The sequence below is a fragment of the Trachemys scripta genome, chromosome 1 (assembly GCF_013100865.1).
Source record: "Trachemys scripta elegans isolate TJP31775 chromosome 1, CAS_Tse_1.0, whole genome shotgun sequence".
In the NCBI taxonomy this organism is placed as follows: domain Eukaryota; kingdom Metazoa; phylum Chordata; order Testudines; family Emydidae; genus Trachemys; species Trachemys scripta.
Genome location: NC_048298.1, coordinates 265673118 through 265686394, shown reverse-complemented (window position 1 = coordinate 265686394; position 13277 = coordinate 265673118).

Below are 13277 nucleotides of genomic sequence, written 5' to 3'. Positions count from 1 at the left end.
CCTCCTCCGCCTTCCCACAAGTCTTAGCGGCAGAAGAGAAAGAGATGCTCTGTGGGATAGCTGCCCAGAGTGCACCACTCTGAATACCGCTGCAAGTGCCGCAAGTGTGAACACACTATTGCGCAGGCAGCTGACAGTGTGAACACACAACAGCGGTTTCCCTTCAGCATTCTCTGAGTGGCGCTGTAACTGCCAGTGCTGTAACTCTGCCACTGTAGACATACTCCAAGAGTTGATGCTGAGATGTCTTAAACTGAGACCAAAACATTCATCCCTGCTCCCACATTTTTCATTAGTCTCTCCAGTGGTTGCAATTTTTTGGTTTCCTTGCATGGGATTAGTCTTGGTCTTAACCCCTTCATTGTCAATACATTGTGCACATTCGGGGTGTCCATGAAGCTTACTGCTGTGTAATGTAATTCATGCCCACAGAATCATACAGGCTGTGCACAGATAGATGAACAGTCATAAGCCAAAAGAAAGTTAGTCAAATGTAAAAAGTTGATTATTTCCTGCCCTTAGTCATATCTCATAATAATTATCACTACCACCATTCCAGCTCACAACATACACCCTATATAAAGACATTAGTCTTGAAATTATGAACCACACTCCACTAGTAAGATTCTAATGCCACTTTACACAATTCGCAAGGAAAATGACCCCCAAATTCCCTGTTTTGGCTCCTTCCATTTGTATTACATCTATAACGTTGTTATAACTTAAAAAAAAATAGAAATCTGCCTCTAAAGTAATTAGTAGGCTTATTTCACCCAAAAAATCAGTAAGATACACAAAGCTGTACCACAGGCAGAATTAAATAGTAGGCAGGATATTAAGAAGCAAAGAATATTATTGATCCCCCAACAACAGCTACGTAAATGACTTACACTGAATCTAATCAGTATTACTAAACATAATTGTTTCCTTGAAAGTAGGAGGAACTTGTAACCAAGAAGTGGAAGAGGAGTTAGGTGAACAGAAGGACAACTGTGACATCTAAAGGCAGACGTATTTCAACATAACCTTGGTTGGAATAAAACAATAACCTGACATGCATGCAGTGCAGACAGCTACAACACATCAAAATCTATGTACTAAATGATCTTTCCTAAACATACAGCTTATTACATTTCTGCTGTCATGTGCAGCAAAGCTTGGGATCTCTTCTCATAAGTAAATGTGACTTTTCATTAGAGCAGCCCTATATCTGTTTTCACCACTTAAATATCATGAAGTCTGAAGCACCGCAATCCTCTCCATAGTATTACCTTGATTAAGGCACAAAACGTTAAAAGCAAATTACTATTAAAGTATGAAACAATTTGCCCTTAATGTTTCAGTCATATCTGTAAAAAATATGACTTAAATATAGTTTTATTAATAATACATATTTTAATTAAACGGCTGGAGGTGCATCTGGCAGGAAAAATTGAATCTTCACTGGATTTCACATACTTGTATGATTCATGGGCAGTAAATATGCAAAGCTTTGTGCCCATAAGGCAATCAAACTGCAATGCTGATATGCATGTTTTTATCTAAAAGAATGAAGTCTAGTAAGAGCAGAAATAATAATAATAAAAAGACTGCAAAAGCAAAAATATCCTAACTAATTAATATGTTTTAACAGACACTATCCTTTTTCTACTTAAAATCATCAATCTTGCACAATTACATCCTCTTGAACTAGTATTTATTATTGCTTCCATTATTCTCATTACATAAGGTTCTCCTGTATGTATACACATGTATAAAAATCATACCACAAAAATTAGCAATAAAACCATAGGATAAGAATTATCATGCTACAGTAGCAGAGTTTGAAATGCTTTTACTGCAAACTGTTTGGGGGCTGAACCATTCTAAAATCTGCTGATTTGCTAACATAGTTTTCTCCTCATTTGCATTAAGACCATTTTTAAAAGTCTAACTCCACATGTTTAGTTTGCTTATCTTTTCTTCATCTATTGCACCATACTTCATCAACCATTCAGCTCAGTTATTTTTAATCACAATAACACTGGGCAAATCAACAGCCCCTGTCATCCAACCAGGTCAAACGACAAAAGAAAACAGTAAGTGATTAAACTTTTCAGAGTAGCAGCCGTGTTAGTCTGTATCCGCAAAAAGAAGAACAGGAGTACTTGTGGCACCTTAGAGACTAACAAATTTATTAGAGCATAAGCTTTCGTGGACTACAGCCCACTTCTTCGGATGCATCAGCCCACTTCTTTGGATGCACATTCTATATGCATTCGAAGAAGTGGGCTGTAGTCCACGAAAGCTTATGCTCTAATAAATTTGTTAGTCTCTAAGGTGCCACAAGTACTCCTGTTCTTCTTTTTTTGATTAAACTTTACAACACTCACTCTTCGATAACTACATTGCAGTGAAATGCAGCCTTCTCTGGGGTGGAATGCAGCTAATGCTTAACAATACACCACAATACTATGAAGTAGTACAGAACATGATGTTGAGAAGGATACTGCATGCTGTTGAAAGCACTTGGTATTTATTATTTTTTTAATTGTTTCTAGGGGGCAGTCTTGGACCAGGACCCCATTGTGCCAGGCATTGCACAAACACAGAACAAAAAGACAGTCCCTGTCCCAAAGAGATTACAATTTAAATAGTTTTAGTTCAGCAAATGTAATGACCTACAGGGCCAGGACACACCTTCTCATTAAAATATGGGAATGGATCTTTAATAACCCCAAGTGATTAAACTTTTATTTTAGGCCCACTTTAAAATAAATGTATAACCAGAAAGTTGCCTTCTGATCTTGGTGATAAGGGTGTGATCCCCTACTCACTTCAGAGCAGAATTTTACCCAAGCACTTGTTTTTAGGACACCCGTTAAATATTAGGATCCCAGTTCTGTTTTGTTACACTTCTACAACCGCTCTGAAGTTAACAAAGTGTACCATTTCTTTAAACTAAAGAAGATAGAGAGGGATTTAAATAATTGGCGATATCATTGTAAATGTTACATGGAATGTGATTGTCATAAAGGATCCCATTACAAAATGTGATACACTCCTCCAAATCATCTGCTAAACTTATTAGTAAACTATAGTATATGACAGAGTATGCAAAAAATGTATATTTCAATTGCACAATAACTGTGGGTTCTGGTATGCCCACACTACTAAGTTATTCCCTGTATAAAGTATTTTGTAAACATTTTCAAATTAAGAAGATTTAAAAGCATTTTTTTATTTTAAGTACACTATGACAACATAGATGTAGTTCCTTTTTATCAAATAAAATTGTACTTATAGCTAGAAGGTACCATTGGCTGGATTAATCTATAGCCATAATACCCAAGCTGTTTTGATTTTTAAGAGCATTGATCACTGCTAAGAAATTGATCCTACATTCCATGCACCCCCAAGACTCCCATCAGATCTTTGGGGCAGGTTTGGCTTTGTATTCCTGGAGCAATATTATAACGTTTGGGGGATATCCTGCATTGTTATCAGGGCCGGCTCCAGGCACCAGCCCAGCAAGCAGGTGCTTGGGGTGGCCAACGGAGAGGGGCCGCAGGTCCGGCTCTTTGGCGGCGGGTCCCTCACTCACTCTGGGAGCGAAGGACCAGCCGCCAAATTGCCGCCGAAGACTGAAGCGGCGGCGGTAGAGCAGCCGCAGATCCCGATTGCGGCTTTTTTTTTCTTTTCTTTTCTTTTCTTTTCTTTCCCCTGGTTGGGGCAGCAAAAACCCTGGAGTCGGCCCTGATTGTCATTGCATCCTGCATGGATGAGCAGATGTTTCAAACTGCATGGCTTCTTGTCCTTTGGTAGATTTTGCTTGTATGGAAGAAAATGAGCTATGTCACTCTGCTTGTTAGTACATCTTGAGTGTAAATTCTTTGAAAGTTGCGGATATTAAAAATCTGACACCAAATGCATTGTGGTTGGCAGCTGGTTCATTTTCTCATTCAGATAGAATGCCCCTGAAAAGCTCCATGTTTCGCTTTAGACTCCTTCTGATTTTGCTTGAACTTACATGGCAGTTACACCAAGATTCCACTGGATGCAAATATCAGAGGCGGGACCTGACACCTCCTGTTATAACAAACAGTTTTGAGTTGCTTATAACTTTGCCAAACTTCAACTGTTTGTACTAAAATTTTCTATACAGCTTATGTGTCTTAAGCTGAATATTTCTGGAAAATTTCAGCCAAAATAGTTCTGCTGTTTCCAAGACCAAGGATAGGGAATAATACTTTCATTTCACTCATGTTAAAAAATTCAGGCAGGAGTCCTGTTGAAAATTAATTAATTAAAGACTGCCTCAGAATACAAATGCACAAGAGGACCAAATTAAGGTTGCACAGGGAACCTTAATTCTGGCATTTCCTAACTTTTGAGTTCTCAACTTTACAATTGTATTAATGTTCTTGTAATATAGTGTGTGTGTGTGTGTGTGTGTGTGTGTGTGTGTGTGTGTGTGTGTGTGTGTGTGTGTGTGTGTGTGAAAATACAATGTACTGTTTGGGAGTTGTACTGTAGTATAACTATATTTGTAGTATCCATTTCAGTATCCATTTCAATTACCTTTATATGTACAGTATTTGTTAATGTTTTATTTGTGTGTGATCTTTGTATCTATTTTTGTAACATTTTAATAAATAAATGAAAAATATCCTTTTTTTCAAATCAAAGTACTACAGGCTTCAAGAGCCTTTTGACCCCAATGGGTGGGTTCTAGAAATTAGCAATCTGAAAGTGAAATCCTAGCCCCATTGAAGTCAATGAGAGTTTTGCTATTGACTTCAATGGGACTAGGATTTCACCATTAGAATTTAGTGTTGAAGAGCATAACTGAAAGTTCTGACTCTCAATGACGAAGTATCTTTCTGTTCCTGTGAAAGATGGAGGTCAGAACTCATGAAGACACAGCAAAGTGACATGAGATATGAAGTTTGGATAAAGTCAAGATTTTAACGTGTTTTCTTTGTTTTCACTGATCCCTCTTTTTCATGAAAACAGGAGCAAATGTGAGTGACAACAGAAGGCAGTCAGAGCTATTGTCAATACGAACTGTTTGCTCAGCTACTGAAAATGCCATCTGCCAAACAACATTCACCATTACAAAGGTCTGTAGTTCTAAAAATAAAATTGAGCCTCTCAATGTAAAAGCAGTAGCCAGAAAACAGTGGATAAAACAGAGATCACATTGAGACTGAATAATGTGTGGATTAGGCATTCCAGAAAATGCCTAGCATGGAGATTTTTCTATTTTCCTGAATAACTGGCCAGATGATCCTTAGGGAAATTCACCTTCATTGTTTCACTGTAGCATCATGCCAGCAAAACTTCCCTCACAGTCTCAGAGCCAGCTCCACCAAGAACTGCATACTTATTGTTTTGTTGTACCCATGTTGGTCCCAGGATATTAGAGAGACAAGGTGGGTAAGGTAATATCTTTTATTGGACCAACTTCTGTTGGTGAGAGAGACAAGCTTTCAAGCTTACATAGAGCTGTTCTTCAGGTCTGGGAAATGTACTGAGTGTGTCACAGCTAAATAGTATGTGGAACAGATTGTTTAGCATAAGTATTTAACAATATTTCAAGGGGCCATTCAAGGTGAAGTAGACCTCTCCAGTCATGGTAGGGGGGGGCAGGAGTTGGGGGGAAAAGTGGGTTAGAGATTGTTGTAATAAGCCATAAATCCATTGTCTCTATTCAGTCCGTGATTTTTAGTGTCTAGCAAAGTTATGAAGTTAAATTCATAGGCTTGTCTTTCTGACCAACAAAAGTTGTTCCAATAAAAGATATTACCTCGCCCACTTTGTCTCTCTAGTTAAAGTTTGTAAATATCTGAATCAGAGATATGAGAGATATGGCTCTAAAAACTCATGGACCAATGCTGTTTTGGAACTGGATGCAGCTCATAGCAACGCCTGTCTTCCTGACTGTACTGTGATTGTGTTAGAAAGGTACAAACACAGGTCAATGAAAACAGAGAAATGAAAAACCTAAATCTACTTCATCTCCAGGAGAGTCTCACAAGAACAGAGTGGATTAAACTTTGAACCTTCCACCTCCCCATGGACTGTGTGACATTTGTGCAGTCCAGAAGGCTGGACAGATAGGCAGCCTGTGTAGTGCTCTCCACTGGAGCAGGGAAATGACTCACTGAATTATGCCTAATTAAAAATTATTTCTCTACTCCAGTTTGGCAGGTGGGCCTTGAACGCAGCTCAGGAGCTCTTCTTCCCAAGAGAAAGAAGCCTCTCTCTTCTGGGAAGATTAGTGGCTCCACATAAGGATGCAGGTAGACTCCATCTCTCCCTCCCACTTCAATGTTTAGGAGCTTTATAGGCAAAAGGAGCCGCTTTCACCAACTCCAAACCCCCTAAGGTGCACTAATGGCAAGAAGGGTACATTTTCCAGTTGGTGACCTGCTGGATGATTTTTCAAGGGGTCAAGTATCGGGGGTAGCCATGTTAGTCTGTATCTACAAAAACAACAAAGAGTCTGGTGGCACCTTAAAGACTAACAGATTTATTTGGGCATAAGCTTTCGTGGGTAAAAACCTCACTTCTTCGGATGCATAGAGTGAAAGTTACAGATGCAGGCATTATATATTGACACATGGAGAACACTGTCAACACTGGTTCTCCACTTGCGAAGTAACTCCCTGATCTCCATGTGTCAGTATATAATGCCTGCATCTGTAACTTTCACTCTATGCATCCGAAGAAGTGAGGTTTTTACCCACGAAAGCTTATGCCCAAATAAATCTGTTAGTCTTTAAGGTGCCACCAGACTCCTTGTTGTTTTTATCAAGGGGTGTTATATTTATGTGCATGTGATTCCTGTTGATATCCACAAGCTCTGTGCATACAGACTGAGGGGAGAATAGAGAATATGGAATAGTAATTTATATGGCATGGACAGAATATAAATAGTCTTGTAGTATGTTTAAATATTGTTGAACAAGGTATCCATTGACTTATAAAACAGTCAATCGGTCTAAAACTCTTAAAGGCAATGGCCCAATTTGGCTCTGGTGTAAGTGCACTCAAGAGGTGAATTTGACACTGTTTACATTTTTAAATTATACTTTTAATTGTTTCATTAAAAGGAAGTGGCTAATGTAGTTCCCATGGTTTACGCAGTGTGATTCTCTACATGCATGTAGAATTCTGAGAATAGTTGCAGTACTGCTAATACTTTATCCAATATTATATTTTGTGTTTTGTGATCTTTGACCCACCCTCTTTATATTACCAAAACCCTCAAACATTGCTCATGGCAATGACCCTTGGAGCAGGAGCTGGGATTGAAATGGAAGTTAAGTCTTCTATGGCTAGATTCAGTTAAAGGATGGTTTAGGTCAGCAGTCAGTTTTTTCCTCCATTTGTTTCTTTGCTTAAAGAATGTTTCTTAAATATTTGATTCATCGAGGTTGAATATATATCATTTCCAAATATATCACTAGTAAGCACTCTACAGCGTGGAGTTCATTATATCAATATATATCCTTACAAACTCCAGGGACCAACAAAATGGAACAACAGCATGGAAGAAAATTATGAGACAATACAGCTTTTAAGAGATACCAAAGGTAATTTATAGACTGAAGCAGAGGTAAAAAAAGGAAAGGCCATTATCTTTTTAAACACCTTTTCTCTTAATGTTTACTAAGGATGTTAGATATTCTTTTCCCAGTGGAGAAAGAAGTAATATCAAGGGAAATCAGATTAATGTCAGAACAATCAATCAAGAAATTAAAAACATATAAGGTGGGATTTTCAAAAGCGCTCAGCTTTGGCATGAACTCTGTTCCCCCTGTAGTCAATTGACTTTAATGGGTGCAGTCAAGACAACACTGAGGACTTCTGAAAATTCCATCTGCAAAGTCTAAAATATATTTGGGGCCAGATGAGTTACATCCAGTGGTTCTGGTCCAAGGGGAAACATGGGTTAAGCATCTGTTACATATATAAAAAGTCATTGGAAAAAGAGGTATGAATGAAATAGAGAGAAGCTAAAGGCAACATCTCTTATGAAGATGGGATCTACTGCATAGAAGATACAAGAAACTAAGGCTAGGTCTATACTACCCGCCTGAATCGGCAGGTAGAAATCGACCTCTCAACAATCGATCCCCGAATCGGCGCTCTAACTCCACCAGCGGAGGTGGTAGTAAGCGCCGCCGACAAAAAGCCCCAGAAGTCGATTTTGCCGCCGTCCTCACAACGGGGTAAGTCGGCTGCTATACGTCGAATTCAGCTACACTATTCACGTAGCTGAATTTGCGTATCTTAAATCGACTCCCCCCGGTAGTGTAGATGTACCCTAAGGATGTAAGATATCCAGACATTGGAAATGTTAATCAAGGACACAGAGAAAGTGGTGATTTTCTCCTATGGTTTTACTGGATAGCCAGACCATATCCAGTCATGTGCAGTTGGAACCTATTTCCAATGCCTGGATTTCAGTTTCAGGCCAGAACTGGTTCTAAAATCTCCAGATCACTATAGGGTACATTTTCTAAATTCTAGAATGCTCTAAATGTTTATCTGGAAATGTTCTTTTCTTCTCCATTCACAGAATGAACAGGAGAGGTGAAAGGTGCTAAAGCAGGCACTTTTAGAATCTGGCCCTACTATTGACGACCTTCCAAATTGTCCAAAATCCATTTAAGCAGTAGGCTCACAGTCTGTCTTGCTTAGAACACTTTGTGTACAAAATACATTATATTTAATGTATACTGGCAAATAGGTATAGAAATACATATATAAAGCTAAGTTTCGTTTTTATTTATATCTTCCTGCTATGATGCGGTCTCCGATGATCAAGGATTTATGTCCACAAATCAAGAGAGGCTGCAGTCTGTTTGCTTTTAGTATTTTCACTGACACTGGGCTCATATATTCAAAAGAAATTCCAACTTGGAATCCCAAGCTTCCTGACGATGACCTGGCTTGCTTATTGTAATACAATTTATTTGGCCTTGAAAGCACCAGGCTTGAAAAAGATTACAATTGGTGGAAAATGCAGCAGCAAGCAACCTCCCAGCACTGAGATCACACTCTCCTCATACTCCACTGACTCCCCCTAGAATTTCAAATTTAAACTTTGTTTAATGTCTCAGTGCCCAGTTTCAAGGCTCTAAATGGTCTGAGCTTAGGATACCTAAATGACTGCCTCATGTGACAGCTTGACTACCCTTGACAGCTCCACTCCTCAGAAGAACAGAACTGGCTCCCTTAAGGGTGAAGCTCATGTATGTAGCAACCACGACTTTCTCCAGTGCCCAAAGCTGTGGCATTCACCCTGGCAGGATATAAAAAAGACCACAAACCTCAGCACTTCCTGTTGCAAATGCAAAACTCACTTTTTTCTCCTTGATTTCCCACTAAAGTGTTTCATATAAGTCTTAAATATGATAAATAAAAACAAAACCCATCCGAACCCCCTTTTCTCCAGGAAGGGAGAGGAAAGGAAACATAATTCCCATATGTCACCTAACCTAGCTTATTTTTAACCTGAAAGGTGCTCTGATACTCCAGTAAGGGGTGTAGTATGAGAACCTAGACACGAAAGTACTCAGTGAAACTACTTACTTAATGCCAATCAGAAATTATGAAGCAGGGCGAGTTGGCTGAGGCTCAGACCAGATCATATTAATGTGAGAAGTCTTGTTTCTAGAACATACTATCCCTCACCCTCTTCCTGGACCAGAGCCTAGATTTAAGGACTTCTGTGGCATTCTGCAAGGCTCCCCTGTTTCCCTCTTTGTGGCATGTATATTTACATGCAAGTAATTTTATTATTACTATGCATTTGTCTCCTGTGTATAAAAAATAGTTTTAAAACATTTATCTGATCTCATGCATCACAGAACCCAGTCCAAGTTTTAGATAGATAATTTTTTACTTGTTTTAGTGAACAACAAACCGGAGGCGGCTTGGTTTGGGATAAGCATTTGAAAGTTAGGATAATTTTGCATTTTTTTTCCTGAATGTTGAGAGTCCCTTTCTTCACATCCCCAAACAGCCACTTCTATCCCTCAGTTGGGCTTTGACACGCTTTGTAGCAATGCTTGGTACCTTTCAGATTATCTAGCTCTTGCTGTGCCACAATGACCCAGGTCTTCAGGAGAAATGTACACAGTGATTTTCACACCCTGCAAATGAATCATAGAATCATAGAATATTAGGGTTGGAAGAGACCTCAGGAGGTCAACTAGTCCAATCCCATGCTCAAAGTAGGACCAACACCAACTAAAATCATTCCAGCCAGGCCTTAAAAACCTCTAAGGATGGAGATTCCACCAACTCCCTAGGTAACCCATTCCAGTGCTTCACCACCGTCCTAGTGAAATAGTGTTTCCTAATAGCCAACCTAGACCTCCCCCACTGCAACTTGAGACTCTTGCTTCTTGTTCTGTCATCTGCCACCACTGAGAACAGCCCAGCTCCATCCTCTTTAGAACCCCCTTTCAGGTAGTTGAAGGCTGCTATCAAATCCCCCCTCACTCTTCTCAGTTCCCTCAGCCTCTCCTCATAAGTCATGTGCCCCCGCCCCCTAATCATTTTCATTGCCCCCTGCTGGACTCTCTCCAATTTGTCCATTTCCCTTTTCGGGGGGTGGGGGTGGGAGGAGGCAAAACCAAAACTGGACGCAATATTCCAGGTATGGCCTCACCAGTGCCAAATAAAGGGGAATAATCCCTTCCCTCGATCTGCTGGCAATGCTCCTACTAATACAGCCCAATATGCCGTTGTGCTTCTTGGCAATGAGGGCCAACTGCTGACTCATACCCAGCTTCTCGTCCACTGTAATCCCCAGGTCCTTTTCTCCAGAACTGCTGCTCAGCCAGTCGGTCCCCAGCCTGTAACGGTACATGAGATTCTTCCTTCCTAAGTGTAGGACTCTGCACTTGTCCTTGTTGAATCTCATAAGATTTCTTTTGGCCCAATCCTCCAATTTGTCTAGGTCACTCTGGACCCTATCCCTACACTCCAGCGTATCTACCTCTCCCCACAGCTTAATGTCATCTGCAAATTTGAGGAGGGTGCAATTAATCCCATCATCCAGATCATTAATATGGCAGCAAGAGAGTCCAGGAGATCTGACAGGCTTTTTGTTGGGCTCTGTTTCCACTACATTTAAAACTCACATTGCTTTTGGGGCTACTTTGACCCCAGCATGCTTGGCTCACTTGTAAAGCCCTATAGCTACTGAGATTTGAATGCGTCTGGGGCTTGTCAAAGGTTGCATACTCTGGGATTAGATAGGAGGAGAAGCAAGCAGGGCTCAGCATCTCAGTTCAGCCTCTCTGCTGTGCAACCTATCAGACCAGCAGCTGAGCCCTCCAAAAGATGAAGTGAAAGAGCAGTTTCAAGGGGGAGGACTAGAAGCCTATTTGGAGATGGTGTTTAATATTATCCTTTTCAAACCTTAAAACAGTGTGGATTCCTTTTTGTTTTGGAGGATGGTGAATGTTCACAAGGGGTTCTAGGTTTGTCTGGTCCACTTTGGAAAGGGCTTTCATGGTTGCAATTCGATGGTGCAGAAACAGATGCAAGTTTTACTAAATCTGGTCTATATTAAGTAGCCTGGTCTGCAAAATACCTGTGTAATATCAAATATGGTAACTATCACTTACCTTTTCCTTAGATTGTGAGGTCTTCATAGGAGGAACGGTCTCTCTGTTCTTTGTTTTTACATCACCTAGTACAACAGGGTCCTGGTCCTTAACTGGAGCTCCTATGCACTACAGTAATACAAATAAATATCAGCAACTGAGCATGAAGCTTTTATCTTGATAACAGCTCCACTGCTCACCAGATTTTATTGTTATAGGTAGATAAATGCCAAAAAAAAGTATTTAGAAAGATTTCTTCTCATCTTGTCTTCATTTTTATTTTACAGATGTGTGACTTAGCCTTGGGTCCTATTCTCTCCAGGAACATCCACTAAGTAACATCTGATGGAGTCAACATGTTCCACTCCTGATGCCAGAGTGACTCTGCATGCCCCAGGTTCAGAACATTGAGGAAAAGGGACAGTCTAAGCTGTGGTGCTCAGCATAGCATCCTCTTACCTTGACATAAAATAACCAAAGTAAAGCAATGGCCATTTCAAATTTGATGTCACCTGGGAGTTTAGCCATTGTGTCTTACTACTCTGAGAGATCTGGCTTTTGCCCCCTGATGACAGTGGAATAAATTCTGTTTCTTGTACCAAGTCACAGCACAGGAGTATAAAGAAAGGAACTCTACAAGGGCTGGAGGGGAAGAATCTTCCTTCCCCAATGGCAGCACTCCCTGCATGGATGGAGAGAAGGCCTGGTAGATTCATTTGGTATTCACTGATCCCTTGGTCCCACCCCATTCCAACCTCCCTATCACATGGAAATAGGTTGGCAACATAGAGTGCAGGAGAGCCAACACATGGCAGGCTTCCTGAAACTGCTTTCACACACACCCATAGTGGAACCACATGAGTTCCACAAGGCATGGCACTCCCTCTGCTTCTGGGATGGGATGCTTTTGGCCCACTGGGACCTACTGAGAATACAGCACTGAGAAGTCCATATTATAATGGTTTAAGCGACACGTAAGATAAGGATTTTCCCTAAGACATTTTTGTATCTTGTAATTCAACCATATTAAAATGAAGATTTAGGGAAAACACATTAACTTTTTAAAATACTTATCGACTAATTTAGCATTTAACAAGTAACATTTAACATGTATCAAATCAAATTTTAAAAAATAGAAACAAACATCTTTAAAGAGTCAAAAAATAGTTACCAGATGCAACCAAACAGAATGCAATGAAATGCTGTTTTAGTTGATAATGACTATATTGTTTTGTTAAATAGAAGGAAAGAAAAAAGAAGAGTGAAGGATATTTTATAAAAAGGAGCGGGGGGGGGGATGAGAATCGCTAAATGCATGTGTTACATAAATTTGTCATATATTGAATACAAAGCACCAAATATTGAATGATCTTTTGTTTCTTTTAATTAAAGTAATTATTCAATGGACTTTGGAAGCTAAGGAAAGACCACGTCTTGCTATGTTTGAAAGCACAACTCCTCATGTCTGTACATCATAACAATGGTCTGTACCTCATGATCAATGTCTAGCGGCAAAGAAGAGTCTTTGACTATCATTGAAATGGGTGTTCCTAACCAAAGAGCTATGTTGCCAAGTGTTCATTGCAATTCTCTCTTTCCAACAAAAATTTTTAAAAGTGTATGCAAAGTTTTATTCATTTTGAGGATGAACTGTAGCTTTCACTT